Consider the following 26,938-nt stretch of genomic DNA (forward strand, 5'->3'; position numbering starts at 1 on the left):
TCAGATCTCAAAGGTTGCTTTGCCAAAGTGGGAAGACAGATGCTTATAGGGTATATAAGTGGTACGAATGGGGGTGTTCCCAGGGAGATTAGAAGGACTTAGGCAAGACAGAGCCCATGTCTTTAAAGATCTCTCTGACCCCAGGAGGAAGATATATATGGGAGGAAGAAATGAAAAACTCCCAGCAGAGGCAAGATTTATGTGATGGCTTATATTACAGAGAGACAGTGGAGAGTGTGGGAGGTAAGAATACACCATGTGGGTACCTCCCAGGCTTCTGCCTTGGGTAAGAGGGAACCAGGAGGAAAATCAAGTTGGGGTGAGTGGGACAAGAGAAAGAGGGGGCAGGAGGTGACTGAGTATGATGGATATTAAAATTATTTTCAGAAACTCCCAAGTATACAAATCTGTAAACAGTAATGAGTATTTATAAAGTTGCCCCTCCCCCTTTTAATGTTAGTTGCTTTCAACTAAATTTAGACCCTTTGGTTACAGAGCTCAAATTTTAAGCCTCCACAAAGGTAAGTTCTAAGCCCCTTGTTGGCTCAGTGCCACAGATTTCTGGAACCCAGAAGAAGTTTTCAATGATAGAGCAAGTTAGAACCAAGTGAGCCATGGAAGGGAGGAAGCCATACAGGAAACTTGAGACAGCAATTGGTCTTTCAGCCCCGCCCGCCCGGGCAGGCAAGTTCCCAGTTGCCCACGGAGTTCAGGGAGGCCTGGTGAGTACACTTGGGGTAGAGCCAAGTGCACTCGGAAACAACACTGAGAACCACCTTCAGTTTTGGAAGGTGTGAGCCAGGCTTCAGAGCAGAGTGCTCGTAACAATTAATTCTGGAGCCTCAGTCTCTGATTCCTGGGTGCAGTGAGGGTGTGGGGTTGGGGGGGAAACATTCATTGCAGCAGCGTCAGGCCAAACTGAAAGGAAGTCAACAGGAGCCAGGGCTTCCCTCTCTAGCAGCTCTTCCGGTTTACGCGGAAGTGTTTCCTCAGGTTTCCCTGCCCCCTTTGTGTTCATCCCCAGCTGCTTGCTTTGTGTCCTCATGGCTGGGAAATGTCTCTCAAAGGCTGAATGTTAAATTAGACTTTGTGACTGGTCTGTGGAGCTGTTGGGGAGCGGTGCAGTCTTTAGGAGGTATGGGGCTGGTTGGAAGAAGTTAGTTCACTGATCGCTGTTCCCCCTCTGAGAGGTTTGCTTTCTTTGACACTCTTCTATCAGGAGAATGGAGTGTGGCCAACTCAGTGCTTCCAAGTGAAGCCCAGGGTCCTCATGTGGTCCTCATGGACTCTCAATGGGCGGCCTCCTTGTTACTTGGAAAGGGTGGGTAGTGCAGTGGTTTCCATGGATAACCCCCTGTCTGGAGCCGCTGTGTATGTCAAGTTTTTGTTTCCACTCAGCCAATAGGTACAGCCTTCCAGGAGGTAGTGAGAGATTCCACTCTCTACCTTTATTTTACTCTCTGACACCACACTGGTGTCAGAAGGAAGGGTGTCAAATGAATGAAGGGGAGGGGTGGGGGCTTGCTACAGCCCAGTGAAGGTGTAAGATTGGCTTCCTCCTTCATTCAGCTTTTGCTGATGGAGCAAAGTCTAGGCCATGGTTTTCTCTGGAGCATCTGGAACAAAATGGAACTGTCTAAAAGTCTTCTATGTGGCTGGATCCTTCACTTGGACACAGCTAGCATTTTACCCCTATTTTGCTTTTAAAAAAGAGAGTGTGTGTGTGTTTGTGTGTGTGAGTGCATGTGTGTGTGTGTGTGTGTGTGTGTGAGAGAGAGAGGGGGGGGAAGGAGTGTTTCACAGTGTGCATGTGAAAATCAGAGTGCAGCTTCTGGTTTGCTTGTTTGTCAGTCTTTGCTGTTCACCTTGTTTGACACAGGGTCTCTTATTGTTCTCTGCTATGTAGGCCAGGTTAGCTACCCTGAGAGCCATGAATAAATTCTAGTGTAGCACACTTCTCACCTCTGGCCTGAGTTTCTGGTCAGTTAGCATCAGCCGTGGGACAGGAACAGATCCCTTTTCATCGCCAGGCATGATGGGAAAGCCTTATCAAAGGGGGCTGACGTCATCAGCCTAGCCCAGAGGTTCTCAGTAGTGGGTAGTTTTGCCCCTTCAGGGACATGCCACAGTGTCTGGAGACATGTTTGGTTGTCACAAGGCGGGGCTGAGTATGTGCTATTAGCGTCTAGTCAGAAAAGGCCAGGGATGTCGCTGCCATTCCCACAATCGATGCGGTAATAATGCATGTAATAAAGTATCGGCGAACCCACAGTGCTAAAGGGGAGAGACCTCAGCTGTCCAGACTGTTCCCACTGGGCATGGACCAGTCGTTTGAAAGAGGAGGCACCACTCAACAATTAAACTGGGCTTTATGAGCACTCATTCCCAGAGAGCAGCACAGGTCATAGGGGAGAGAAGGAAAGGAGCTTTCGTGGCCAGAGCAAGGCTTGTTAGTTTAGAAGCACGTTCTACAACAGTGATTTGAGAAGGTCCGAGCGCTCGTCCCACACAGCCATCTGGGCAGCTTAGTAAGATAAAGATTCCCAGGCCTCCCTCAAACCCGTGGAAGCAGACTTTCTTGGGTAGAGTAAGTGGGCATCTCGAGCTGATCTCCACGGCACTACCATTTTCCTCTTCCAGAAGCAGGACAGTAAGCTGGGGGATACAAGGAGGTGCCCAGGCCAGGGGACAGTGGTTCGTAAAATGTAAACTAAAATTTGGCACTTGGCTTTATTAGCATATATTACCCCTGGTACTCGTTAAAAATTTTCTCTGCCTCCTTGTCTGTCTGTCTGTGTGTGATATGTATGTCTGTGTGTGAGTATGCACGTGTGAGTGTGTGTGGGTATGGGTGCACATGTGCCTTACAAGCCTGGGAGGTCAGAGTGCAACCCTGAGCTTCGCTCCTCATCTCCCACCTTGTTGAGACAGGGTTTCTTTTCTTTATGTGTATGACAGACCACCTGGCCTGCGAGCTCCTGGGACTCTTCTGTTGTAATTTTTGCATCCTACCATAGGAGTTCTGGGCTTGCAGGCTCACACTTTATGTGGGTCTGGGGATCCAAACTTAGGTCCTTACTGTTGCAAGGCCAGTGTTTTAATCACTGAGTACACGTTCTCTCTCTCTCTCTCTCTCTCTCAAAGATTTATTTATTTATGTAACTATCTTCAGACATACAAGAAAAGGCTATTGGATCCCATTACAGATGGTTGTGAGCCACCATGTGGTTGCTGGGAATTGAACTTATGACCTCTGAAAAAGCAGCCAGTGCTCTTAACCACTGAGCCATCTCTCCAGCCTCAGATCTATCTCTTAAGAACTAAAAGAGAACACTAAATCTAAACGGATGGAACTAGAAAAAAAAAATCATTCTGAATATGGCCAAACCAGAAAGAGAAATATGCTATGTATTTGCTTCTATGTGGATATTAGCTGTTAAGTAAATGATAAGCAAGCTCCAATCCATAGAATCAAAGAGGTCGGGTATGGAGTAAGGGACTAGAGGGACAAGTAGATCTCATTAGGAGAGATAAATAGAACAGAGAGCTATGGATGGATTGGGGAACTAACACATGGGGATGGGGAGGAAAGAAGAAAGGAATAAGGAGAGAGACAGCTAAAGTTAAGGGCCATTTGAGGGTGAGTATGGAAACCTAAAACAGTAGAAGCATCCTAAAATATATACATATACGGAGGTAATCTAACTGAAATCACCAAATAATGGGGAGACAGAGCCCCAAATGGACAACTCTTATCACTAGAAGCTTCTGGCCCTGGGATTGAGTTACATCTAATTGAGTTGCTGGCCAAAGAAGTTCCATGGGAGTCTCCAAACAACCCAAGCTGCTGCCAAGACTATAGGTTGTGAGTTCTCCACAAACTGCCAGCAAGGCCCCATTACTGAAGACAACACCTACACCACTCCCTGAACCTGGGGATGTCAAGCTGGTGCCTTCACAGAACCCTCCATGCTAGTGTCTGGTACATGAAGGTAACCTGCACCTTACCAGAAGAGAAATATCAATACAAACCCAGCCACAGACCCTTGGATTGGCAATGGTGTCCTACCTTCAAGATACATTAGTACCAAGGTGGCATAAAGCTCGTGAGAGTAACCAACCAATGTCTGGTCTGACTTAAAGCCCATCCATGAGATGGAGCCCACACCCAACACTGCTTGGGTGACCAAGAACCTGAGACTAGACTTGGGTCCTCAGGGACCCAAGGTAAAACCAAATACAGCAGTTTGTTTGTTTGTTTTGCAAACATAGTAATACAATGACTCTTAATGACATTCTGCTGTGCTCATAGGTCAGTGCCTTGTTCAGCCATCATAAGAGGAGCTTTCTCCTGCAGCTGATGGGGACAAATTCAGAGACCCGCAGCCAGACATCATGCAGAGATCGAGGCACCTTGGAACACTCAGCTCTAAACAGGATGTCTCTATCAAATCTTTAGCTTCCAGGCTTAGAGTATCCTTTGGAAAGGAGGTGGAGAGTTTAAGAGCCAGAGAGGATGGAGGACACCAAGAAAACAAGGTCCTCTAAATCAACATGATCAAAGCATACACAAACTCACAGAGAGCAAGGCAGCCTGCACAGAGACTGCATGGGTCTATGCTAGGTCCTTTTTGTAGACATCATAGCTCCCAGTTTGGTGTTTTCATGGGTCGCCTGAGTGGGTTTCTGATTCTTGTGCCTTCTTCTCTTTTCCTTCTGTTTGTGTTTTCTCCACTTCCAATGTGTTAGTTTTTGTTTTATCATATTAAATTGACTTTTATTATTATTTTTTAGAAGCCTGCTTGTTTTTCAAATGAGAGACAAAAAGGGAGTGGATCTGGTTTGGAGGGGAGTTAGGGAGGAACTGGGAGGAATAGAGAGAGGGGAAACTAAAATCAGGATACATTATGTGAAAAAAATCTATTTTCAACAAGGGGGAATAAAAGCAAACACCAAATCCCTTTGGAAATTTTAGTGTCTTTCTAAGCATCCTCATGAAGCCACGAGGTTGATTAGCTGGCTTTCATTCTTCATAGTCCTAAAGAACACAGAGCTATGGGAATAAACAGGATGTGCCCATGCCTGAACATCAACACGCGGCACCCACGGCAAGTGCAGCATTATGGAAGCAAGCAGAGTCTATCAGAGAGTGCTGGAAACAGGAACTACACAGGCTGCCTGTGCCCAGTCAGGCCTGCCTCTTGCTTTGGAACCTCAGAGCCTCTGTTTGGGGATGAAGATGAGCCCCTGCTTCCTAGAAGAGGAAGAAGAGCCAACAGATTCACAGGTCTTCATCAGGTCCAAAGGAAACTCCACTCTCCAAACTTCTAGGAGGCTATCCCCTTGACCAAAGCAGCCATTCCCCATGACTGTCCTAAGGGACAAATGGCTCTGGTGGTGCCTATTAACACACCAAAGCTCACGCTGTCCTTCAGGTTCGGTCAGTACCTGTGGCTCTTATCAACCAACCCCACCCACTACTCTAAAGTTCTTTAGCTCATGGGCTTCCCTCCCCCAGCTTCTCATTACCATATAACCAGGCCATTTGGGCCAGCTGCTCTCTTGGTCCTTGCTTTTGTCTTTCCCTCTTGGTCCTGCTCTCTCACCTCTCTTTCTTGATCTCCTTTGCTGGCACTCTCTCTGTCTTTCTCTCTAGTTCTTCTCTCTCCCCTTCTCTTCTCATGGCCAAGTTCAGTCTGCTGGCCATGTTCAGTGTATTCCTTTCTGTCTCTGCTCTGGACTCTTTCAGATGCCTCTGGCTGTACTCTCTCTCATATCTACAATAATGCCATTCTGCTCAACCACACCTTGGAGTGGTCACAGCTCTTCCTTTTATACAGTCGGGAAATGCAAATTCAAGATGTCTGTGGATAGGTTGTGTGGCTAGGGTATCACCTTAGGGAATTTTGCCTAAACATGAACAATGGCCTTCTTCTGTACCAGGCACTGAAGAAGATGTGGTGAAGAGGCAGAAGTGACTAGGACTAGGTTCTTTCCATCAAGGGACTTCCATCTATTAGAAGAATGATAGGAAATGCCTCAAAGAGACAGCATGGCATAGTCAGCCTCATGAACTTAGTGTGAGCTCCTAGCCTTTGAAAATAACCTGCTAAAACCTGCTGCTAGCTGAGTCCACTCCTGTAAACCTAGCTTGGGAGGTTGAGGCAGAGGGACTGCTGTGACTAAGACAAAACTAAGGACCCATGAGGTGTGAATGTCACTGAACATCAGAACTCAGAAGCCAAGGTTGAGGAGCAAAAGTGAGTTTACCTAGAAACCAGTTCCCTTCTCCTCCTCCTGCTCTTAGAATCTTAGGTAATGGTAGGAAGGCCAGCCAGCAGGCAGAGGCATGTGCAATGGTGTCCACAGCACACCCACTCTTGCTTCTTATTTACATCCTTTCCTGTAAAGGCAAAATCTGACACTGTATTAGTTTCACTGGGTCTGCCTTGCCACAGACCTTGAGGATCAGAGCTCATGCTCCACCCCCACTCTGCACCCCCCCCCCCCCATTATGCTGCCTGCATAATTCCCACCTCAGCCGAAACCTCTCTGTATTAGTTGTGTCTATTTGACATTCATTGATTTGCCACATGAGTCAGGAGGCAGGGAAGTGGGGTGAGAGGTGTGACTGTAGGTTAGGAAAACTAAGACAACATTCTCAGGGCCAGGTAGGATAGATGCAGAAAAACAAAACAGAATAGAACAAACCCCAACCCCAAACCCCCAAATCCTGTGACAACCTTCTCTTTGGGACAGATTTAGGATTTAAGGGGGAAAATGTTTTTTGGGGCACTGTAATTGAACACACTTTTACCACAGTCTCAAGGGGCTTGCTAGTTCATTAGTTTCTCTGCGTTCAATTTTTAACTATTCCTGTTTGGCTTGGATTGAAAAGACCATATGGACTGAACCATGCCATGGTTACTTACTCCTTTAATTCCAGCACTCGGGAGGCAGAGGCAGAGGCAGAGGCAGAGGCAGAGGCAGAGGCAGAGGCAGAGGCAGAGGCAGAGGCAGAGGCAGAGGCAGAGGCAGAGGCAGAGGCAGAGGCAGAGGCAGAGGCAGAGGCAGAGGCAGAGGCAGAGGCAGAGGCAGAGGCAGAGGCAGAGGCAGAGGCAGAGGCAGAGGCAGAGGCAGAGGCAGAGGCAGAGGCAGAGGCAGAGGCAGAGGCAGAGGCAGAGGCAGAGGCAGAGGCAGAGGCAGAGGCAGAGGCAGAGGCAGAGGCAGAGGCAGAGGGAGGCAGAGGCAGAGGCAGAAGAGGTCTACAGAGTAAGTTCCAGGACAGCCAGGGATATACAGAGAATCTCAGCTGGAAGGTGGGGAGGAAGACAATATGGAATGTGATCATTAACCAAGTATGTATGTGCTGAACACCCAGGATCCAAGCAGGTCTATGTATCAGGGTCTTTGAGCAGGGATGGAGAAAGAAGCTCTGCACTGTCCAGTTTTTATGTCAACTTGACACAAGCTGGGGTCATCTGGGAAAGAGGAATCTTAATTGAGAAAAGGTCTCCATAGGATTGGTCTGTGGGGCATTTTCTTGAGTAATGATTGATGCAGGCAGGCCCATCTTACATGGGGTAATGTCACCCCTGGGCTTGTTCTCCTGGGTGCTATAAGAACACTGGTTGAACAAGCCATCAAGAACAAGTGAGTAAGCAAAACTCCTCTAAGGCCTTAGCATGGGTTCTTGCCCTCAGATTTCGTCCTTGAGTTGCTCCACCCCCCCCTTCCCTGAATGATGGACTTCTTGATTTTGGTCATGGTGTTTCACTACCACAATAGACACCCCACTAAATGTATGCCTGGGGGGAACTGCTCTGAGTATCAGTAAGAAAGAAGGAAAAGAGAGAAGGAGGGTGGTGGGACAGAGGCAGGACTTACAGTCTTTAAAGAAAGCTGCACTTTGGCTGGCAGCCTGGCAACTTGGAATTCTATGAATACTCAAATGAGAACCTGGATCCAGGAAGGATTTAATAACCCTGGGCTCTATCCAGAACTGTGATAATAACCTTGTGAGAACCTGAGGTGAGCAAGTGCTGGACAAGTCTGTGCAGAATGACAGCAGCAGCTGGAAGAGAAAGGCTCAGATTAGGGGCTAGCCTGTCTGGACGTGCGGCCCAGTGAAACTGCTCTCTACCTGAATGACCCAGCCTCTCTGAGCCTCCGTTTCCTTACCTGTTAAAGACATAAGGAGGCCTTAAGGATTGAATACAGGCAGACACTTAGAACAGTACCGGGTAAGAATGCTCAACTTGTGCTGGCTGCTGTTACCTTTCTGTGAGTGGGACACACTGGGACCAAAGCACTATCTCTTATTTGACCTAAAACTACATAATATTTCTACAATATGGATGCCTGTAATAGGTGACGGTAGGAAAGAAAAACCCACCCCAATGCTCAGAACTCATGCCTGCAAGCTTCATGTCTTTCTTCTATGTTTTAGAACAGAGTGGTAGATGCATCTCTGATATGGTTGCAGGATGTCTTCTGTGGCTTAGCAACTAGGAGCATCACTGTTCTCAGGAAGAGTAATACCTTTCCACTGATGGGTGCCATTGGCTCCACCTCCATTCTCTCATCTTAAAGGTTAGTTTCTGGTCAAAGCATGAAGGGAACACACAGGGAAGTATGTCTTATGATCAGAGACCTCAATAAGTGGTGACTGGTTTACAATGGACTCTCCAGGCAATACTCGATTATTTAAAGGTGAATGCCTTCCATACTTTCCTTCACAAATTTGAATTTTCAGGTTGAGTGACTGTGTTCAAAAGGTTGAAGACAAAATGAGGCCTTCCAGTGATGTGGGCTAACACATCTAGTAAGGATGACTCTGTCTGGACACAGTGAGGATCTGTCCCTGTCCCTAGGTGGGTCATCTTCTTGGCCCATTACTAGTCACTTGGGTGAAGACACTGGATTGACCTGGTATGAGACCAGAGCTTTGCCACAGACCATCTTATGGAAAAACAAACTCTCTGTTCTTTGTGTGGGAAACAAAAATCACATCATGTGTGAGGCAACATCCTGGGATCCTAACTTTGTCTTGCCTGTTCCTAGTCCTTTGACAATCTACTTTAGCAAATGGAAATTAAATTGCTTCATTAAATTTCCAAATGCCACATTTACAAAACAAAAGAGACAGTCAAAACAAAAACTTCCCAGGCTGAAAGGGAACAATCCCCAAGCCAAAGAGTGGATGATGATGTTTTCCAGAAACAATTAGACTTGAGTTTTTAGAACAAGAAATGCTATCATCACAGATGTCTTAGAACTAAAACGACTTGCTGTTAAACTCCTCAGAAAACAACAAAGACACAGATCTCAAAGCATGTACACATGGTAGTTACTGTTACCTCAAAAGATCACTTAGATCTCTCAACCAAATGAGAGAGTGAGATGGTAACAGAACTGAGAGACAGTGAGATTTGTAACATTACTGGAAAGTCGGGGAGCCAGAACTCTAACCATGCTTCTTAATCACCATCTGTTCTGTCCCTAAGGATCTACTTTCAACTCTGTGGCTGCCATAAAACAGTGGCAAAAGCAGCTTAGGGGAAAACAAGGTTTATTTCAGATTACAGTTCATCCTCAAGGAAAGTCATGGCAGGAACTCCATCAGGACTTGAATCAGAAATGGTGGGAGACTTCTGTTTGCTGGCTTGCTCACCGACCTATGCTTAGCTAGTTTTCTTATGTAACCCAGCAACATCTGCCTAAGGAATGGTGCTGCCCACAGTGGGCTGGGTCCTCCTATGTCAATTAACAATGAAGACAACCCTCTACAGACATGTCCACAAGCCAATCTGATCTGGACAATCCCTCATTTGAGAGCCCTTTCTCAAGTGACTCTAGGCTATGTTGAGTTGGTGGTTAAAGAAAACTAGGATAAAGGTGGTCAAGTGCCCAGTACTGGAAATAGTTCAGGATACTCTTCAAACAAATTCCTGTGACATCCTAGCAGTCACCAGCACTGACCTATATTCTCAAAGTGCTTTTCCTTTAGGTAGTCATCTTAAAGTAGATCATAATGCTTGGCTATTGTATTCGTACTCCATATTAAAACTATGGAAATCAAGACTCAAAGGAGCAAAACCTCCTTTCAGGTCAAACACAACTAATGAACTATATAGACAGAGCCTGTATACAATATTGCCTCATTCTTGAATACTGTATCTCTTAGAGGACACATGATCCTGTCTAAACATTACCAAGATGGGGTCATGTAGGTTCTAGACTTTAGCAAAACTCCATCACATCTCTTTGGTGTTATGATCCAAGGAATCAGTGAGGATAGCTGTAGAGAGCCAAAAGGGTGACTATGTGAGCCTTGACCAAGTGACGTATCATCTCTGAATTCTGGTGTTCTGGCTTGTAAAATGGTGCAACATTTTGCACACCATTTGGTACATAGTAGATGCTCAATAAATACTCATGGCTTACTTATTTATTATTATTGTGTTTATATAAATGATGCTTGTATATGGGTACAGATGCCTGTGTGACACGTGTGTGGAAGTCAAAAGAAAGCTTTCAGAAATGGGTTCTTCCATTCGAGCATGTAAGTTCCAGGAGTTGAACTCGGGTTGTCAGACTTGTATGTTAAGAGTTTTTAACCATAGCACCATCTCGCTGGCCCAATCAGTACTTTATAGAATGAATAGATGAACAACACTGGAAAAAAAATCACCCCATTGTGTTTGGTGGTTTGAATATGTTTGGCCCATGAGTTGCACTATTAGTAGATGTGGCCTTGTTGGAGGAAGTGTGTCACTGTGGGAGTGGGTTTTGAGATTCTCCTCCTAGCTTCGCATCAGACAGTCTTCTCTTGGTTCCCTTTGGAACAAGATGTCTAATTCCCAGCTCCTTCTCCAGGGCCATACCTGCCTGGATACTTGCCATGTTTCCCTCCTTGATGATAATGGACTGAACCTCTGAATCTGTAAGCCAGCCTCAATTTAAATATTGTCCTTTATAAGAGTTGTGTTATTTATGGTATCTCTTTGCAGCAATAGAAACCCTAACTAAGATGTAAGTTGGTACCAGAAGTGGGGTATTGCTATGATAGGCTTGACCATGCTTTTGTGTGGAGAAATGTGGATTTTGGGACTTTGGGTTTAGGAAGCAGTGGAATACTTTAAGTGGAGCTTAATGGACCATCCTAGTAGGAATACAAAAGACACACTGGTGCTGTGGGTGATTAGAACTGTATAGTCTTTGCTAAAGGGTTTTCAATGGAGAGGAACTTTAGTATGTTGCATGAACATCATCCTTATGATGTTTTGATGAAGAATGTGACTGCTTTTTGTCCTTGTCTGAAGAGTCTGCCTGAGGCTAAGGTGAAGAGATTTCAATTAATTGTATTGACAAAGGAAATTTCAGAAAAGCCCAGCTTAGACGGTTGCCTTTAGTTTACTCTCTTGAAAATTATTTTGATCAAGGGTAGCAAGCTTAGAAAGAAAAAATACAAAATGTATGGTTCAAGTATTAAAGGGTCATCAGGAAGTAGAATGGAGCTGAATCCTTGAACCTAGGAGATCAACAGAGTAAGGGAGTGATGTCCTTGGGGCAAGATACCACCAAATTGTGGTGGCACATGCTGCTAGGATTTGCTGAAGGAGATGGAGGCAGAAGGATCACAATTTAAAGGCCAGCCTTGAACAGAGCAAGTTCCAAGTAGAGAAAAGTTTAGGTCCAGGTGTGATGGTACACACCTTTAATTCCAGAATTTGGGATACAGAGCCACAAAGACCTCTGAGTTCAAGGTCAGTTTACAGAGCAAGTTCCAGGACAGGCAAGCATAGGCAGTGAAGGAGTTGGAAAACAGAAAGCTGGTGATAGTACAATAGGAAAAGGGGGCCATGTTTCAGCCCCAGCAAGCATCAGAGTTCAGCAGCTTCTGCCATGTGGTTCTGGCTTCAGAGTCCAGGATAGAAGAGTTTACTATGACAATTGATGCTGGAACTAAGAATCTAATGGTGATTAGGAACAGGTGAAATCTTCTGGGAAGTGTTTTCTGAGAACACAAAGAATCTGTGTTCCAGAGATAACCAAAGTTGTACTTTATGCAGCAGCTGGACTTGGTAATGTGTATGAATCACCCAGCTGGTATTGGTTTTGAAGGTATGAAGGATCATGGAGAGCAGCTGCTGCTTGGCACTATGAGAGACCAGGAAAAGCTGTCAGTGACAGTGCAGCCTCAGTTGCAGTTGACAGCCCAGGACTGAAGGGGTCATGCAAAGATATTGAAGCTTGGCACCATGAAGAGAGCCTATGAGAGGCTATTAGTGATGCTTAGTTGCAGCAGAAGACCCTAGTGTACTGGAGATGCCAGTACCATGGGATAACCACCAAGAACAGCAGCAGCAGCAGCAGTGGAGTGGAGTCAACCAGAGTCTAGAGTGCTACAGGGGTAGAGCTGGAGAAGTGACTCAAACCCTTTGAAGGAGTCCAGAAGATCATGTATGGATCCCAGACATTGGAACAAGTGGCTGTGAAGTTGAAGTTGTCATGGAGACCCCAAGATGTTAGAGATGCCAGAGCCATGAAATACCTGCTGAGGAATGCTGCCAACAGAGGGTGGAACCAGCCCAGGAGAAAGAAGTTTGTTGCTGTGAATGACAGATCTGTCAACAGCAGTCAACAAGGATGAAAGGAGTTGGAGATCTGAAGAGCATTTTGACATTGGACATGGAGATGTGGAGTTTGGAGTTTGACCAATTGATTTTTGGTCTTACATTGGTCCAGTATTTCCTCACTGTGATGCTTTAGAATGGTAATGTACATCCTGTGATGTTAGAGGTGTGTGATCTACTTTTTGACAGTTAAGTGATTAGATGAGTCTCAGAAGAGACTCTGAACTTTGGGTTTTTAACATTGTTGAGATTGCTATATACTATGGGGACTCTTGAAGTTGGAATATATGTTTTTTGCATTATGCTATGGTTAGGTATGGCCCTCATAGACTCATGTATTTGAACAAGCCAATGAGGTCAGGGAATGGAATGTGGTGGTTTGAATATGCTTGGCCCAGGGAGTGGCACTATTAGGAGGTGTGGCCTTGTTGGAGTAATTGTGTCACTGTGAGGGTAGGTTTTGTTTATGGTGTCTCTTCACAACAATAGAAGCCCTAACTAAGACATTGTGTTTCTGTAGTGATTAAATAAGCTACTGTATGCACAATGCATAGCATAGACTCATGTTCCAGATGCCAGGTACAGATGGCCCTCAATATCTGTAGGTTCTATACCTAGAGAGCCAACTATTTAAGAACCAAAAACATTCATAGAAATATTGTACTTGGGGCTTGAGGAGATGGCTTAGTATAAATGCTACGCTGTAAGTGTGAGGGCCTGAACCCAATTCCCAGAGCTCATGTAAAAACATCTGGGTGTGGTGGCAAGCTTTGTAATCCCAACACAGGAGAAGTGGAGATAGTTAATCTCTGTACCTCACGGGCTGCCAACCTAGCCTACTTGGTGAGTTCCATATCAGTGTTTTGAAGTAAAAAAACAAGCTGCTCTGTGCCTGAAGATTAATACCCAAGGTTGTCTTCTGGCCTCTGCGTGAATGTTTACATACATGCATACTCATTCACAAATACATGTGTGCCCATACACATTTGTAACCATACATGCATGTGTAACTGCATACATATGCATACAAAGAAGACATACTGTACCTGGACTGAGTAGGTACAGGCTTTTCCTCATCATTTGTCTCTAACCAACGTGCTACAACTATTTACCTAGCATTTAGATTGCACTCAGTACTCTGAGTAGTGTGGAGATGACTGAATACGGGGGATGCACATAGGTTATAAGCAAATATTACATCACTGACATAAGGGATGTCAGCATCCATGGATAACTTACCTGCTGGACCCTTGGAATTAATCACTTGCAGATTCTGAGACAACTGGACCCCCATTATAGTGCTACAGACCTTTACATGTATTATCTGTTACACAGTCTCGAGAATCTTATGAGATAACTCTTGTAATACCCATTTTCTCTAAGAGGAAACTAAAAAGGAATAAAATAATTCTGAGAATACATACCTTTTAGTGAATCAGAGCCTTTTAAAAAAGATCAGGGGGCTCATATGGCTCAGCAGTTAAGAGTACATACTGCGTTTGTAGAGGATCCAAAAGAAACCAGGCTACTATCACTGCTCTCGATTCTCTACTTAATCTTGATGGCAAGACCTTCTTGTTAAAGACACGACACACTTTGGTTACAGGACATAAAGAAACCAAGTTGGTAATGACCAAGCCTCTTTGCTGCTAGCATTTATTTAGAGTACTGGATGGTGTTGTGGAAGCTCCTGGGGCAAGAGTCCATCACAGTCTTCTAACTACCAGTCTTATAACTATTGGTGCAATAGTGGCACAGATGTTATGGGGGTAACCAAATGCTTTCTGATTGAATTTAAAATTTGCTCCACAAGAGGGAACACATGGCCGGTACTATAAATCTGGACAAGCATCCGTGGTTGGGGAACTCACAGGCCCCAGCATTGAACTTACTACTATTATTTTGCTAAATGGATATCAACACGTCTCCTAAATTTCTATCTCCATGCCTATAGATTAGTGCAGCCCTTCTCAGAGAAATCTCCTTGTGTAGCGGATGGTTGTTAACACAGAGACACACATCTGATCAAAGTGCATAGATTAAGTGTCAGTGGAGTGTTCAGCTTCAAATAAGACACCCATATCACCCCTCCAAACCCTGCAAGGCTCAGGGATCATCATAGAGGATGGTGGAAAGATTGTAAGAGTCAGAGGTTAGGGAAGACCAGACCAAAGCAGGGTCTTCTGGCCACGACAGGACTGCTCCACCAATTAACTCCCAGGAGTTGTGTTTTTCGGCACAAGACACACATGAGGTCAAGTCAGACAATGTGTTAGCATGGTATGGGCGGGAGTTCAAGATCCTCACTCGAAGCTGAAGAGGTATTGACAGTTGATGCTCTCTTGGGGAAGGAAGAGTTAGGTTTTTTTTACGGGTGTGGGCCCTGGTCGGTCTAACAAGTTCCATTGGATGGTTCCACACCCATGAGTATCTCAGCAGCACAAACTAGAATCTGTAGGCTACACCTATAAAAACAGAGTGCATGAAGTTGGGGTGGATAGGGAGGTAGGGGATGAATCTGAGGGGAGTGGAGGTAAATATGATCAAAATGCATTGCATGAAATTCTTAAAGAATTAATAAAAGTATTCTGTTAGGACATTAAAGCAAAAAAAATTATACTTGTTTTCTAATGAAAAATAAATCAATTAAAAAAAGTCATAGCAAGGAGTCATGGCAAGTTCTAGGGTGACTCAGGATCCTGGATCTAGCTTGGCAGGTAATCTTGCCTTCCCCTTGCAGTCTTCCATCTGTGAGAGCCATCCCAGTCCCAGTAAGGTAGACTCCATACCTCTGACCCCAGCATGGGCTCTCCTGTCAGTGCAGAGGGTCTTCTGGAGACAAGAGTACCCAGCTGTGCTATGACTGACAATAAGAGTAATCTTAATGAATTGCAGGCTGATGCATCAGTGATTGCAGGGAAGGCAAAAAAAAACCTATGAGTAAGCTGATTGAACGAAACAAAGCTCCTTCTCAGGCATGGGCTGGCTTGGCTGGGGATGTCAGATGGTTCTGACAGTCAAATTGCAGAACATTCCTTCTTTTCTATTCTTATCTCAGCCAGGGCGTGGGATACCTTAAGGGCAGGGCCTGCATCTCTCTATCTCCTTTCTGTTGTGTCTTTTAAGGCAGCATCCGCAGCCTGGGTGAACTGTCAGGTCTGTACTCGTGACACGAGGAGTTTAGGCATCAGTAAAAAAGGGCAAGGGGCCAGAAATCAAACAGGACGCTGCAGGGCAGGAGTGCACAGATTTGTTTATGAATTCCAACTGTAAAAGAGCTTATAATAATCGATTGCTTAAACTCGAGCTATACGAAGCCAATTACATTGGAAATGATCCCAGCGGTCAACCCGTCTTCCTGTGCGATGCAGTTGTGGCTCCTGCAGCATTTCTGGACAGACTCCAGCTCCCTGCAAGTGGGCATCACCCTGCTGGGGTCCCTTCCTCAGAGAGCCTTTCACTGCTGGTAGAAGTGTCACCTAATTTAATTGCAAATGCCCCTGATGAGCTCCCACCTCCTCTGTGATAGGACTAGGCCCTTCCGTCTGCTGCCACCTGTGTGCCCCCTTCAAAGGCGGGGAGAGGGAAAACCCACATCAACGTTAATTGCAATTTAATACAGTTCACTGGGGACAAGGGTGAGGGGAATCAATTGTGGTGATTGAAAAACAATATGAGAGCTGAAATAGGCTTTCACTGAAAATTATCGAATGGACTGAGAAAAAAATGTCTGTGTCAACTTGCTGCCCCCCAGGTCAAGACTGTTTCTGATTCTGTGCAGTGTGTCTCAGACTCTCCTGACATGTTCTGAGTCAGGCACTGTACCAGACACAGGGGAACAGAAGTTACTCTGGCAAGAGCCACGTTCCGGGCTAGGTATCTTTGTGAGTGGGTGGAGGGTGGTGACAAGATATTATAATGGGTGGAAAGGTAAGACAGGATAAAAGATAGGAGTAGGGGAAGGATGGATTGGGGTGTGGCAGGGATACCTCATGTCTGGAGGTTAACACTTTATGGACATTGTAAAAAACGAGGTGAGGCCAATGGGAGGTGAGTGTTTGGGTACGCAGCTGGTCTACAGTGATCTGATCAGAGGCCTAGGAAACACTGGTTCAGAGAAGTTTCTTTTAGCGTCTAAGGTACAAAGGATCTTTCTGGACCAGATATTCAACAGGGTTGGTCTGCAAAACCAGAGTCTATTCTTCCCTGCTAACTTAAGGATGGATGGCCCTGCCTGGTCGTCAGAGTGAAGGATACCTTGCAGAAGGGAATGGAGTGGTTCCTCTGTGGGGCTTAATATCCTTGAACAACCTGGAGAAGGCAAGGGATGCAGGACTGTTCCACCTGCAGAGCAGATCCAGAGGGAAACACTGCTCAACTCAGGCCACCACTGGACACTGTTCCATGATGAGCCCTGGCGGACATGCAAGGCAAGATGGCCACACCCACATGGAAAGACTCAGGCACAACAGGGCGGTAGGCCAGCGGGAAGGGTCCCTCAGCCCACGGCCCAATCTAGTGGCTCAAGACAACTCAGAGGTGCCTGTCTCTTGATACCTTCTAGAACCTTCCAACCTACACACACACACATACACACACACACACACACGCACACCACAATATCAGCTATACTGGCTCAACAATTGATCTGGCTCAAATCCTTCCAGTGATGCTTTCTGACTCTGGTCATGTGATTTAACCTCCACACGTCTCCATTTCCTTGTCTTACGACTGAGATTCTCTCCTAGAGCAGCCGTGGAGATTTGATGCATAAAATTTGTCTCTGAAATTTGTCTGCCTGGACCTAAGTGAATGCTATTTAGATGGGACAGTCCCCTCCTCCTTTTGGTATATTCTGCCCACTAACAAGGACAGAATCAACAATGCATTATGTGTTCGTGTCTTTGGAATTAAGCAACAGTCTTCAACCTTATGATGATTATAACAATTATCTCAACTCTGTTAATCATATCATTTAAACTTGTACTTATTTCCTTTTTAGGTAGGATGTCAGGTAGCCTGGGCTAGCCTTGAACTCTCTATGGTAGCTGAGGCTGGCCTTATTGATCATCTTGCTTCCATCTCTGAAATCCTGGGATTGAAGGTTATACTCACAGGCTAGGCCCTGAGCATTTTCAATAGACTGATGGTTTGAGCAGTTTCGGGTTTACAGTGAAGATGGACAGAAGGCACAGAAGGGGTTAAGTAACCCTTCTGCTTCTCCTCCCAGTGCAGTGTGTTAATTACAACCAAGGAACAGCAATGACAGATTGCTACTAACTGACACCCATAGCTCATGCCAGAGTTCCTCTTGTACTGATTATTCTCTTGGGCTTGGGCAAATGCACAGCCACCCGGTGATATTAGAGTGTCACACAGAATAGTTCCACTGCCTTAAAGCTCTGTCCTCTACCTGCTTATCCCCGCCCCCCCCCCTTTCTGATCTTCTTCTATCTCCACAGTTTTGCTTGGAGCAGAACATTTTGAAGTAATTATCCAGTGTGGAGCTTTCTTTATTTTATTAAGTGGTTTGAATTATTTCTCTTTTTTTGAGATTATAGTGTACTTCCACCATTGTGCAACCTTCTAAGACTGGCTCAAGCCATCAAGCACTAGGCATGCTGTCAGGGACGTGATGGCTAATCTTCACGGTTGATGATGAGGCTTGTAGTCACTAGGGAGCTGGACTTCTTGTGTATCTGTGAGAGCTGAACCTACCCTGAGTGTGGGCAGCCGCATTACATGGGCAGCAGTCTCCCCACCCCCACCCCAGCTGATGTGGGCATGCCTACCTCCCTACAACCTTTCAAAAAATATTGTGCGTGCTCACGTGCCATGACACTTTTACATCAGGGCTTCTTGACCTTCGCAAGACTGCCATTTGGGCTAGAGAACTCTTCATTGCGGGGAGGGGGCTCTGTGTGTTCAACAGGTTTTGTACAGCTTGGTAATAGCATCCTGTGACAATTCAAGATGTATCCAGCCATTGACAGCTGGCTCCTAAGGAGGGAGCTGCTCCTTTCTCTTCTAGTGGCTGAGAATTATGTTCCATTTTTTTTTTTCGAGACAGGGTTTCTCTGTTTAGCCTTGGCTGTCCTGGAACTCACTCTGTACACCAGGCTGGCCTCGAACTCAGAAATCCGCCTGCCTCTGCCTCCCAAGTGCTGGGATTAAAGGCGTCCACCACCACGCCCAGCATGTTCCAATTTTTTTAATCGTATGTCATAAGAACGTTCAGTGCCACCCAAGTCCCCTTGTCTATATAGGATGGTCAGGAGGGGCTGGCAGTTCTCCACATCCCCTACATTTCACTCTTGCTGGATGTGTTTGCTTTGATTCCAACCAAATGCAGTCTGTCTTCTGGCTGCTGCTTCTAGGGATGACAGATTTGACATGCTATTGAGTTTAAGTTCTCAGTAGTATGCCAAACATCATTTGGAAAATGGGGTCAAGACAATGTACTGGCTACAGTCCAGGGACTTTCCCTGGAGCAAGAAAGGTCTCAGCAGTAGGGTCATGACAGGCTGCTACCTGCGCTCTCTCTCTCTCTCTCTCTCTCTCTCTCTCTCTCTCTCTCTCTCTCTCTCTCTCTCTCTCTCTCTCTCGTACCCACCAGCAGCTCATGGTGTCTTTTCCTCTGTAATGACTCCTGCTTCAATGTGTCTCTGACCAGCCCCACTGGCCAAGACTTAGCAGAGTCAGTTGGGCTACGATGCTTGAAAACAAAACATTGTTCCAACGTGACCGATGAACTAGAGGACAGCTATGCACTATGTGAGTTTAGCTTTTGCTTGTGCCTGTTTTCAGCAGGGATATACAGTAGATATTCTCACAGAAAGCAGTTCAACTGAACAGTGTTGTGCAGGAAATACACAAAATTGACCCTGAGTCCTTAGACTGTCTCCTTCCTTTTTAAGTACACAGGATGCTATGATGTCACTACTTCCTGAGGTTAGTCACATGGTGAAAGGTGGCTCTCTGAGAGGCACCAAACAACAAAACACATGCACACCTCAGAAACATACCAGCTTGCTCAGTTTACCTGATGGCTTACCAGCTATAACGTTCACAGCTGGTCCAATTACACCGTCTTTCTGCCACATCACAGTCATTTACAAGGCGACACTTTTGTCACTTGCCTTTGTCAAGTGGGCCTTTCTGCCAAGCAAGGGGCCACGCTCCTTGCCCTATTTGTGCATTACTAGACCACAGGTGACCTGTAAAACCATGCTCTGTTAGCATCACCCGGGTCTCCTACTCACAGCACTTTGTTCCTAAGCACATCTTCCCCATGGCCCTGTGAGTTTTCATACAGTTTTGTGGCACGGTGCCTCGAGGGACACGTACCCTGCATATGCTGCCCATGGCCACTCTGAAGACTTCATGTGTCGTGGTAACTTGCGGGAGCTCATGGAGTGACGGGGTGACTGGACATTGCATGCATGGGATCTGCATTCTTCTCCCTATTGCCTCTCCTTACTCTTGCTGTTGCCTGGGACTGTACAGCATCCCCTCCCATCCCTGTCTTGTGCATCATACAAAGCTATAAGCTTTGTCTCAGCCTCTGTTTTTGAGGGACCCTAGGCTGGGAGAGTGAATCTACACAGGCATAGCAGTAAGTGCATAATTCTGTCAAGGACTCAGGCTTGGTGCAGACGAAGAACAAGAAGAAGCAGTGGGGTTGGCGTCTAGGGTGTGAGAAGGGATGTGATTGGAAATGAGGTTGGAAAGGAAGGGAGGGTGAGATCTTTCCAGGCTCAGGACAAAGTCTAGAAGTCAAATTATGCATAGCACAAAGGTATAGATGGGTACAGGTTCTGGGAAGTATGTGCTCTGACTTTTTGTTTATTGGTGTTTTGAGACAGGATACACTGGCCTCAAATTCACTCTGTTAAGTCCTCCTGCTGCACTCTCTTGAATGCTGAGATGTCGGATACAAGACATCATACCTGGCTTTGGTTCATAATTTAAGAATTAACAGTTTGGTTGGGTCTTGAGTGGGGAGACACTTTTTAGTGGTCTGAATGAGAATATCTCCCTATATTGGCTGGTTTTGTATGTCAACTTGACACAAGCTGGAGTTATCACAAAGAAAGGAGCCTCCCTTGAAGAAATGCCTCATGAAATCCAGCTGTAAGGCATTTTTCAATTAGTGACCGACAGGGGAGGGCTCAGACCTTTGTGAGCGGTCCCAACCCTGGGCTGGTGGTCCTGGGTTCTATAAGAAAGCAAGCTGAGCAAGCCAGGGGAAGCTATCCAGTAAGCAGCACCCTTCCATGGCTTCTGCATCAGCTTCTGCCTCCCAAGTTCCTGCTCTGTGCTTCCTCTGGTGATGAACCGCAATGTGGAAATATAAGCTAAATAAACCCTTTCCTGTCCACCTCGCTTCTTGGTTATGATGTTTTTGTACAGGATTAGAAACCCTGACTAAGACACCCCCTTATGCGCAGATGTTTGAAAATTTGACCTCCAGTTAGTGGCACAATTTAGGAAGGTTCAAGAGGTGTGGTTTTGCTGCAGGGAGTATGTCACTGGAGACAGGCTCTGAGAGTTCAAGAGTCCTTGACACTTCTGGTTCACTTTCTCTGCTTCACGCTTTCAAGTGAGGGTGTGAACGGTAGGCTTTATGCCGCATCTGCCATCTTTAGAGCTTGCTGCCATGCTTTCCTGCCATCATGGGCTCTAACCCTCTTGAAGTGTAAACCCCAGCAGACTCTCTCCTCTATAAACTGCCTTAGCAATAGTGTTTAGTAACAGCAGCACAGAAGCAACTAATGTGTCCCTCCTGTCCAGATAGGGGATGGAAGAAGGGTCTGTACCTTGGGCAGAAATAGAGACTAGAAAATGCTGAAACTGCTGTCCCTGTATCTGGGGAGGAAGAGGACATTCTAGGGACCTAGAGACGAATTTTGGGTGTTTCATTAATGTCATTTCTGTGCGTGTCATTATTCATGATAGAAACAAAGAAAAAGGCTTGAAAAAGCCTCCAAATGAAATCAAAGACGCTTGGGAGGCAGAGAATTATGCCCGGTCACAATGGTCATAATGTTGGCAAAAGCATGCAGCTTTTTCTCTGTGTGTGCACGTGTGCATACACATGTAGAATGATGTGAGGAAAAGCTCTTGTTTCCAGCTCTCCCTTTAAAGGAACAATAGCCACAACATAAAAGAATACAGTGCGTGCGAAGCTTGTGTCTGAAACAAGGCCAGAGAAAAATGAAATTAATCACATGGGGGAGGAAGCTACCTCGGGGGCAGATGAAGACAGTGAGCTATTAATGTCGAGTCTGATTCAAAACCACTAAAATCAGAACTTCCAGTTAAGAGTTAGGGACTACACTTAAAACGGCTCTCTATTTCAAGTGGGACATGGGAGCCGGGATGGAGAGTGATTTAAGTTAATTAAATCTAGGGCTTAATGAAGTGTTTGTTCTTGGATACACACTGCATCCTTCTTGCATGGCTAATATAGGTCTGAGTATGTAGCATGATTGCATTTGGAGCTTAAAGTGGGAAGGAGGTGTGGGTGTCCGTTGGACCTATGAATACAGAGATGTTTCGAACAGGGAGAATCATAGAGTGGGAGATGAGTGACTTATGTGGGGACAGAGCCCCTTCTCAGGAGAGTCGGATTGGGGAAGAGCTGGTTTCTAGTCTCTGTACTAGCCTCTCATTTGACCCTGGCCAGGTGACTCATCCCAAAGGACTCCTCATCTTCTTGTCACACGGCACACCTTGGATGGCTCTACCCCACGCCACGGATGGCATTTGTCAACGTGTTTTCATTTCCATTTGTGTCTCAACGTTCAGCAGCAATGCCAGGCGGGTGCGGTTTCCTGAGTTTACCCGAGTGATGCTGTGAGTGCTTGATATCAGGAACTCACTGAGCGCTCTGAGATGCCAGCCTGCTCTGTGGAGGGGCAAATGGGCACAGAGAAGTGACTGAGTTGCTCAGGTGGCATGGATAGTTACTGCTACAGAAGGTTGCTCAACTCTGATTAGTTAGTGTCCGTCTTCACTTTTGCCTCCTCCAGGGACAGGTTACCAGAACCTAACTTACACGGTCTCAGTTTCCCTCTCTGCACAATTTAGAAATTCATCTCTGCCATGCTCTTCCCCGTAAGAGAAAAGGCCACATTGTCAACGTGCTTAAAGGGCTTCATGGACAGGTCTGCTGTGCCAACAGTGGAGGCTGATCACTTCAGCCTGGCTCCTTTTATTCTTGTTACCCAGGCCCATGTGGCAGAAATGTCCTGTCAGCAATGTCACACCTGCATTGGAAGACCTAGCTCAAGTTGGCCACTGGGTGTCAACATCAAGTGTTGTGACTGAGAGAGAGGATGGTACAGCTCTCTGAGTATGTCAGTGATTTAACGCGTGCTGACCCAATTCATGGCAAGAAGCAACACAAAGAAGGAAGGGTTGAGTTTTGCTCAGAGTTTGAGTGGATGTTCAAGGGGATAGTGTCCATCACGGTGGGGCAGCATGCAGCACGAATGTGATACCCTCTTGATTGGGTCTGCTTTCCAGCTACAAGTAGAAGGGCAGGAACGCAGGTGAACCACTCACCTTTTCCCTTTTCTTCAGTCTGGCACTCTAGATCATGGAGGCATGGTGCTGTCCACACCCAGGGTAGGTATTTCCCTTTTAGTAGAATTGCTCCAGACATGCCCTGTGTTATGTCTCTTGGGTGATTTTACAAGTTGACAATGGAGATGAACTACCATCCAGAGTCACTCAGGTTCATAGAGCTCAAATTGTGCACTGGAATGTCCCCCGTCTTGGTTGCTTCTTGGAGGCACACAGGACCTCCTAGCTTGAATTCCCACAGTCGAAAGAGCAGGCAGCAGACAGCAATGGGTTTGCATACTTCCGGGGCTGTGATGTGGTTTCTATGGCACGGATTCCACAAGCCCTGTCCTCCTTTAGGGGCAGCTGGCTCTCTTGCTTCAGAAAGACAACAGCAACTGTATTCTAGTTCTCTTCTGAGCATCTTCGTACTGAGCAGAAGTTGGAAAATATGCCAGTTTTGGACCAGCCAGTCAGCTTGTGTCCACATTCCAGCCCTACCACAGTGGGACCTCTGGAAGCCACACACTGTCCTGAACCTTGGGCTCTTCTCTCTGAAAGTCCAGTGACCATGCTTGGGTGATAGCTCAGTCATGACGCCTCCTCATCCCCATGCTCTGTGGCACAGCTCAGTGGAGCTCTCTCACCGTGGCTCTGCATTGTGATTGGCTTTGGGAGGGTGGATATTAGTGATAACTAAGGCTTCTATATGTCCTGTTATCTTCTCTTTGTAGACTCTACTGTCGCTCCCATGGTCATGCCATAGTAAGCCTCTACAGGGTGAATGACTTATCCAGCTCTGGCATTTGTCATCCTAGTTGAGGTTACCCCAGGTCAAGCAGCACACAATCCATGTTCAAAGACACGACAGCCAAGTCTTCAAACCCCTAAACTGACATCAAATATGTTAGCCATCTCATGGAATGAGAAGCCATTGATTTCACCCTTCATACCTGGGAGCTGACTAAATATGTCCTACTGTCCTCCATAGGCTTATGGGGTTGTTTGATACAAAGCACTGCCATGGTAATAAATAACCAAAATAGCCAGAGAAGGGGTTTTAAAAATTGGGACATGCTATTCCTTTATGACTTTGCCTGTATTTTGGTGCACAATTTGAACTTCCCTTTCTCTGCTTGTTTCTTTGCTCTGGGATACAACAGGCAGGGGCTGTTATTTTACACACACACACACACGCACACGCACACGCACACGCACACGCACACGCACACGCACGCGTGCACCTATGCTTGCCATACAGACACTCAGTGAAATCCTAATAGGAGGAATAGAAAACTATAAGTCTTATACCTTCCCTTTTGTTTTCCCTTTCTTCTCCCAATCTATTTATTTTAATAAAACTCCTATATACACTCTAAATAAACAGGTTATATTTGTTTAAGACAAGCTTTCTGCTGGTGCCAAGAATCTACTTCAACGGTGGAGCCAGACCACGCTCCCTCCCTTGGATACAGCTCAAGTCTGCTGCTGCAGGCTCCTTCCTCCGCACCAGAGGCTCTTCCCTGCTTCAGTCCCATGCTGTCAGTGGACATGCCTGGCTTCCGTGGTAGCTGTGGCCATTTACCTAAGGGATTTTCAAGACTTCATCTAGAGATCCTGGAACTCCACGGCACCTTGATTTCCTCCCTGGCAAAGTGAGGACGGTGAGGATTATATAGTCTCCCAGACTTATCTGTGAAATTTCAATGAGACCATACAGCTCCAAATCAGCCTCAGAGATGCAGGAGAGTAAGCATTTGGTACATGCTAGCTCCTATAACGATAAACTTGGCACTATGGACAAGGAAGTCCTAACTAGCATCTATGTCACACTTGGCATGTCTCACTGTTTTAAATACGTTTCCCTAGGTCTTCTCATGTATTTATTGCGTTTTGAACCCCATGGCAGCTATCTGTGAAGATAGTGCTATATTCCCAATTTATGGATGAGAAAACTGAGGTGTAGCGAATTTAAGTAACTTACCCGAGAACATACAGCTACGAGACCGCCGTATTGTTCTTCCCGCTTTAGTTATTCATCCATTTTTCTCACTGCAGATCTCATTGCCTTCAAGAGCTTACTACAGTGCCTGGTGTAACTAGGACTAACTCAATGATGGAGGAGGCCAGAGGGTAGTGATGGTCTTTTCTGTCTTGACACACCCCTTTGAGGCAGGGGTCTGGATCGCCTAATCTCTGCACCTTCTGCTACTGAATCAGCTGGCTTGGACAGATGGCGCTTTGACGAGGAGGCACAGGCTGATTCTCGGCCTGGCACGCACACTCTGGGCTCTCTCTTCACATGCTGTCTTACAATTCAGCCTGACTCAAGGCCCAGGAAGCAGACAAGGCTCTCAGCATCCCCAGATGAGCTGGGGGATGGGGGGTGGGGTGGGGGTGGGTTCGGCAGCTCGGTGTAGAAAGCAGTATTTAATAATGCTATCACGCTACCCTGTCCTCATGGAACCGTTGTGACATCCTGCATTTAAAAATGTGACAAGCTTCAATTGCTATGCATGACCCATGTCTGGCATCACAGTGACTCCTGGCCCCAGAGCACCTGCATTTTCTGGTGACAAACAGCTTACAGGGATCAGGGGACGGATGGCTTTGTGCAAAGTTGTCCTCATGGACCCTTCTAAGCCCTCTGTGGTGCGGTTGTTCTGCCCGCCTGTCAGAGTATAATTTTCATTAAATATTAAAGAGCTGTTTGTTAAAATAATGTCGTCATGGTAACAGAGTTGGGTGGGGGTGCCGGAACAGCCTAGTGCTGCCCAAATTGCAGCATATTAATCAAGTGCTTTGCACTACGAAGTGAGCCTCCCTTTGAGCTATCTGGTGACAATGACTCTGGAGGATCCAGGAACTTTTGCAAGCTGCTGGTGCCAAAGATGAAGGCTGTCATGAGGTCCTGGGGCTGAGTTGTGCTTGTTGGATGGGTGGATGGATGGATGGATGGATGGACAAATGAAGGAATTCTGGAAAACAAATTCTAGCTGTTTGTGTTAGTGCTGTTTCTGACAGCTCTTCTGCTTTTCATTTGCCATTTTATCGTGGGGAGGAGTTTTGCCAGAAAGTTGGGGGAAAAGAGCCAAGACGGCAAATCAGGGTGGTGGGGGCACTGCTTCTTTTGCTCACAGGGAGAACAAGTGGCAGCAACAGAGAGGCAAAGTAAAGAAGCTTAGAAGCAGGCTGCCTGGGTCAAATCCTAGCTAACTCCCTGTACTTGGAGGAGTGACTCACTCTCCCAAACCTGTCCTTCCACCTTTGTCAGCCGACCACAGCTGTGTTGGCTTTGTGTCTGAGGACAGGTGAGAGATGACAAATAATAGCCTCAAATCCCAACCACCCAATTTTCCACTGGCCTGTTATTGCTACGGGCACTGCGGCTCTGGCTACAGAGGTTGTCAATGATACCACTGAAGGACTATTTCAAGGTGCACTCATATTTGAAAGAGCCCAGGGGTTCCTGTCCGCTGCCCAGGTGTTTTCTGAGGTCTGTATGTTCTCCATGGAAGGGACCAGATGGTGGTCATACACCACTGTCTGGTGTACGAGGGGATCCATCAAACTGTCATGAACTAGAAGGTTGGGCTCCAGGATTGTGCAGGGCTTTTAAGAGGCGTGGTTTAATGAAGGTGATTAGGTCATTGGGAGTGCCACCCCTGGAGGAGATTAAAGTAGTTCTCTCAGGGCCTTTATTAGTGCTAGGGAGACTAAGGCAACATAAT

At 46.2% G+C, this 26,938-nt stretch overlaps 1 protein-coding gene across 1 annotated transcript in view; it reads right to left on the reverse strand.

The window, feature by feature from the left end:
* Positions 1–26,938, reverse strand: part of Zhx2 (zinc fingers and homeoboxes 2) — a 142,099-nt gene that overhangs the window by 44,580 nt on the left and 70,581 nt on the right. The window lies entirely within an intron of this gene.

This window comes from Mus caroli, unplaced genomic scaffold (genome assembly GCF_978045245.1).
Source record: "Mus caroli unplaced genomic scaffold, Mus_caroli_1 scaffold_16, whole genome shotgun sequence".
Classification (NCBI taxonomy): Eukaryota; Metazoa; Chordata; class Mammalia; order Rodentia; family Muridae; genus Mus; species Mus caroli.